We start from the raw sequence: 6000 nt of genomic DNA on the forward strand, positions 1-6000 counted from the left end.
GTAGTGGACGTGGGAAGGGGGTGCAGAGCTGTGTTAGGGAAGTCCTAAACACAATTTATGCAAATACACTTTCTGATTGTCCAGAGAACACTCTTTGCAAATGTAAAAATTATATGTGTATGTGCTTGTTCGTATGTATTTATGTGTATATATATCAGTTGCTAATTATAATATGGACATTTACATGCAGTAATTAAACAAGAACCTGGCACATCTGAAAGAGGACTGACAATCTGTGATTAAAAAATATTTTGCAAAAAGCCAAACATTCCCCAAATTTACTGGTTTTCAAGTCTTATAACCTTTCTTCTAGTTCTTTTCCTTCTTCCCCTCCAGTTTTAACCACTGAGTAACTGACACGCTTGGACAAATAAAACCCTAGCCATACACAGATATCAACACCAAGCATGCATATGTATAGTATCTGTTCATCTTAATTCATTTCTCAGCAAAGTTTTATACCTGGGTCTTTGAGACAGAGGGGGCTCATGTTGTTAAGACTGCCTAGTATACATACAGTTAGTTGTATAATGAGATCCCATAAATTGTTAAGCATAGATCAGTTAAAACAACACATTGAAAGAGGGCACAACTTGGATTTTTAAAGTTGGTAGTTGTTCCTGTATATCCATAGTATCAGAGTGTCAGGCTTTGGTTTTTGGGGTAATTTAGACCAGGGATTCCTACCTGGCTGATGACCTGAGTCATTTCATGTGCCTGACATATGTGTGGCTTTCCTGGCCTCTCTTCTAGAGATTTTGATTCAGCAGGATGGGGGGTTTCCTGAAAATGGTCATTTCTCACAGGTGCCTCAGATAATTCTTGTGACGGGTCAATATGGGAAAATGGCACTTTAGATCTATGCTGCCCAGAGTGAGGTCCATGAATCAGAAGCTTCGGCATCACCTGTGCTTAGCAACCAAACGGCTCAAAGAGGACAGCCTGACTGATTTGTTTGTAGGAGATAGGAACTGATTTCGTGCAAGACATCCCAGAAGTGGGGCTTAAGGTAAGCTGGAGGGCTTGGCAAAGGAAGGTGTGAGGCAATGTTTCCATTAGGGATGACTGGAAAAGAAAGAGGCTAGAAAGGAAATATCCAGGGGCATGTTGTGGGACTGCCAAGAAGAACATGACCTACCAATAAGAGCTTTGTTATCGGAGCCTCTAAGTCCCTTCTTGAAAAGTGATACTTTTCCTGAGGTGGATTGGACTCAGGAAGAAAGAGATGTGGGAACCTGGATGGGTTCCATTCCGAGGGCAAGTGATACCAGACTATAAGCTCTGCCGCCAGTACCCTCAGAGGTAAGGTATTGCATTTTCCCCTGGACTAAATTACAGATGTACAGACCTGATTGGCAATTGGAGGTGCAACAGACCAACCACCACAAACCCAGCAAATCACTTCCACGGAGCCTTTACTCATGCCTGGGATTTGTCCTTGCTTCCCTCTCTTCTTCCTCCACCTTTTTTCCCACGTGTTGAAATTCTGCATTACTTTAAAGGTCAAGCCACAAATACTGCCTTCTTTGAGGATCTTCCTTGATCCTCTTAAGTTGGGACTACTTGCCCCTCCTCACTGCTTTCCTAGCAGCGTGTTTACTCTTGTTGTCAAATCATGCCTTGCATTGGCATAGCATGCCTTTTAGTGTAGCGAGCTGGATAGACACTGGTCTTCTCTGCTATTGTGTATGCTCTTTGAGGGCAGGGACTAAATCTTGTCCCTAGATCATGACTCAATGCCTTGCCCAAATATAAAGTCAACAAATATTTGTGGAGTGGAATTAAAGAGGTTCATCTGCATGCCACAGATGCATTTATATAGTGAAGACTATGGGATGAGGTAGGAGGCACACCTGGGAAAGGGAGGGAAGGAGGTGGATATGATGCAGTACATAACAGATCCAAGATCACCAGAAAGAAGAGTCAGCTACATCCTTTACCCTTTTTCCTCTAAAGTTAATTTATGAACTGATCTGAAGTCAGTAATGATACTTAACGACACGGAAGATTAAAGGGAGAGAGCACAACGCTGCTGGAAGAATGTCGGATTAGGATCCTGAATGTCTGCTCATCTGGCTTTAAGAAGGCCATTTAACTTCCACGCACCTTAGGCTCTTCACCTATAAAATAGAGATAAAATATTGGTCCTCCCTCTCCCCTGGTTTGCTGTAAAGATGCATGAGGTCACTGTGAAAATGATCTGTAAGCTTTAAGGATTCTCTTTATGGCCTTTGGGCATCATTGGCACACCTAGGAGCTGGTTAGAAATGCAGACTCTCAGGCCCCACCCTAGACCTACTGAATCAGGATCTACATTTTAACAATGTCTTCAGGCAATTTGCATGCACATCATTGGTTTCAGAAGTACTACTCTAAAGGACTATATAATAAAAGTTGCAATTGTTGTTAATAAGGTCCACGTGTGTTGGCAAAACTGAACATAAGCTCTCACCCCAAAGGACTCCGCGATGGAGGGGCAGCAGGCAGGTGAGTGAAGGATTCTGGCATTCATGGGTCCCCTCAGTAAGGTAGGAAAAAAGATTCCTTTTCTGTTGCATAAAAAAATGGTGGGCAAGCAGACCCCTCGGATATATGTTCTCTTGATGTCACCTCTTGCTTAGTACTTTTTCCCCATCCGTTTCCCTCATCAAAAGTCCTCTGTCTGTGTTCCTTGTTCTCAAGAACTGTTGCCACATGAGAGCTAGGTGATATAAAATCTTGACTCAGTGTTAATAGGTGCTGAGATGGTATCCCAGACATTTGTATTACGTTATAGGTCTTCCTAAGACCGCGTTTTCATCCCAAAGAGTTAAGTGGGAAATTCGGAATGTCAGGGAGGACCCCAAAGGTCTCATTAAACAACACCATATAAATAGTCATGGCTATTAATGACCATAACTTTGTTTACCTCAGACAGGTGGAGTTATAGCTGGATTGGAGGGGTCACATTCATCTTTGGGCAGTAAGAGACCTGAGAAGAGGCTACAGGAATATTAGTAATTGTCATGAGAACTGCTATATATTAAGTGCTTGCTGTGTGCTGAGCACCCTGCAGGGCTTTTTACCCTCACAGATATGATCCCATATAATCCATACTTTACAGTTATCCTGTTTCGTAAGCACAGAAGCTGAGATTATGAAATTGATCCAAGGTCACACAGCTTGTGGAGCTGAGATTGGAACTCAGGTTGATGATGGCAGAGAATCCTACTGACAAGAGTGCAAGAAGCAGGGATTTCTGAAAACGTACTGTGGACATCTAATTTTTGATACCATAAAAACAGATACAATAAAATTCAGAGGGACTGGTTAGGATACAAACAAGACTTTCCCTCCTTATAATTTATTTCTGCATGTGATAATATTTCATAGCACAAGTCAATACTTTGGATTGTAACTAGAATACTCTTTAAGCCTTATCCTCAATTTTTGTAATTGAAAAATAAAGCCAAAAAAGCTGACCACTTTCATTATACCTTTGTTTTGTTTTCTGCTGAATTACAAACAGCTCTTCTATGAAGATACAATGAAGATTAATTGAATTTGACCTGAAAGAAAATCTCCACAAGTTTATATGGAGAGAGAATTTTTTGTGTTCATAAAAGTATACCTTGAATTGTATATTCTCCCTTTATATTTTTGAAAAATAGATTCTAAAGGACAAATAATTGAAATATTTTTGAGCTTACACAGTTAGGAAAAGATAAAATACTAGTATATACTTTCTGAAATTTTAAAGAAAATTGCAATATTGTGCACTCGTGTATGTATATGCCGGATGTATAGATATATGCCAATTTTTGCCAGATTTGTAATATGATAGTTTTAATTTCAGAAGACCAGGACTGTGGAACAATATAATATTAATATATTTCATAATAATAGACCTTGAATTTTCTTTTACTCTTTGTCTGTTCTAGTAGTTACACTGTTAGAGGCTGGAACAATATAATATTAATATATGGAACAATATAATATTAATATATTTCATAATAATAGTCCTTGAATTTTCTTTTACTCTATGTCTGTTCTAGTAGTTACGTTGTTAGAGGCTGGAACACATGTGACAGCGTTCCTCTCAATCATTTGGGAACACAGATGTCTGTTAACTAATAGGGGTCATTTTAAGAAATGGCTGGGCCAGAACAACAAAACCTTTTGTGCAAACATATATTATGAGTGCATCTGTTCTGAAGATGTCATAGAATTCTCTCTAGTTATCTGCTAAACTGAAGACAGAGAAGATACAAATTTATAAGGGAAGCAGGAGTATCTCAAAAATTTTAGCCATGGTTTCAAGTGTAGCTTCCATGACTTTTGTGGGAATTTGAACAGGTTATTTAACTCCTTGTTCACAGTTTTCCAATAAAATGGTGGACATGAATAGTATCTATATGCTATAGATAGGGTTATTGGGAGAATTGAATGAGATAATCCGTGGTAAGCTTTTAGGACAGGACCTGGCATGTCGGTTCAATAAGAGAGGGTTATCATTACTGACACCAACAAATGTTTGCTCTTGTTATTGTTTACAAAAAGAAAAGCAGTTCTGACTTGAGTTATACATGGACGCTCTGGATGAAAATTGGGGTTAATTAGAATTGGAATTGTGGAAGTTTGCTTCAGAACTTGTGCACCTCCCTTCTGGTTTTTGCTCCCTTGTCAAGAACTATGGTTTCTTATTGGGTCTTGTGAAGTCCTTAAGTCTCAGAAGGCAACAGTTGGGACTTAAGCAAACAGGACCCTAGTAGATATATATTCATTTGTATTTGTGCCAAGCCTTTTAAGATGCCCTAAAATCCTGCCAAGAATTGGGTTTTCCAGAGTTCTATCAGCTCTGAGAATTTGAAAACCAATGTCTAGGGCATGATGGGATATTTGATAACTAGACCAATGTGCAGCAGATAATGTTCCCCAAAGATCAGCAAAATCTTAGATCAAGCTGTGGTTGACGCTTCTGTTCTTAATTGAAATGCTTCTGCTTTAAAGGCTAGCAATGGCCTTCACTAGGAACTGATAGTGTATCATGTGGGAAAATGATAAATTGCACATGAACTTTTTCATCTTTAGATAATTATGGTTTAATTTTTATTGTTTATGTGCAACAATATGGATGAAATTGTATCTTCCCAGCAGCTGGTTTGAGAATTTTTTCTAACAGAGGAAATATGCTCTTTGCTGAGAAGTTGCATTCAGCCAGCTGTGGAGTAGGAGACAGTATGGGGCTGGGACAAGATTTCATACAGAAGAAAGAAGTGACTCTACATTTATATGAATTAGGAGCTGGAGTCAGGACGAGGGGCCACGGGAGACTGAGAGGCTACATGGGGAAAAAGATGAGAGACAGCAGGAAACCCACTGGTTACTTGGAAAAGAGCCCTGATGTAAGAGAATGTCTTGTGGGTTTTTTTTTGAGATAAACACTGTGGGCTCTGAGATGAAAGCATCCTCTCTCTCTTTCACATAAAAACTTCCATAGAATTTACATTGCTCACCAAAGCTCATGGGTGGAGTGGATTCTTTCTGGAGAATGCAGAGGTGCTGTGTCTGCCTCAAACTGGGTGTCAGGAAAAAACAGAGCCTGAGTGGGAAGAAACTGACATATGGTACACACAAGAGGCGCATGCTAATTGTGGAAAAATGAGAAAATATGGGGGAGTCCAAGGAAGGAAAAAATATCCAGATTTCTACCAGCCCAAGATAGCTATTGTTAATGTGTTGATGTCGTCTGGTTCTTGTTCTAGATTATTGTGCACATTTGTGTCATTCTATTATATTTTTCTCAAAAGAAAATGAGATCCATACAGTATACACTGCTTTATAATTCTTTTCATTTGCTTGACAATATGCTGGGGTCATCTCTCTAACTGTAGGGTATCGTTGGTAGAGGCTAGAATATTGATACGCAAAACATTGGCTTCCAAGCTTTTGTAGTTGTAACTATTGGTCTGATAAACATCCTGAATAGTTAAATCTTGTACACTTATCTGATTATTTCCT

General features: G+C 39.4%; 1 long non-coding RNA gene across 2 annotated transcripts in view; it reads left to right on the plus strand.

Annotated features, from left to right (window-relative positions):
• LOC134809572 (uncharacterized) overlaps positions 1-3459 on the plus strand; it is a 31207-nt gene extending 27748 nt beyond the window's left edge. The window contains exons 5-6 of one of the 2 annotated variants that reach the window (XR_010155645.1): positions 807-2487; positions 2914-3459. This is a non-coding gene — a long non-coding RNA (uncharacterized LOC134809572). The remainder of the gene's footprint in view (positions 1-806; positions 2488-2913) is intronic. The other variant, XR_010155646.1, reaches the window with a different exon arrangement.
• Positions 3460-6000: the final 2541 nt, after the last annotated feature.

Source organism: Pan troglodytes, chromosome 2 (genome assembly GCF_028858775.2).
Source record: "Pan troglodytes isolate AG18354 chromosome 2, NHGRI_mPanTro3-v2.0_pri, whole genome shotgun sequence".
Taxonomy (NCBI): Eukaryota; Metazoa; Chordata; class Mammalia; order Primates; family Hominidae; genus Pan; species Pan troglodytes.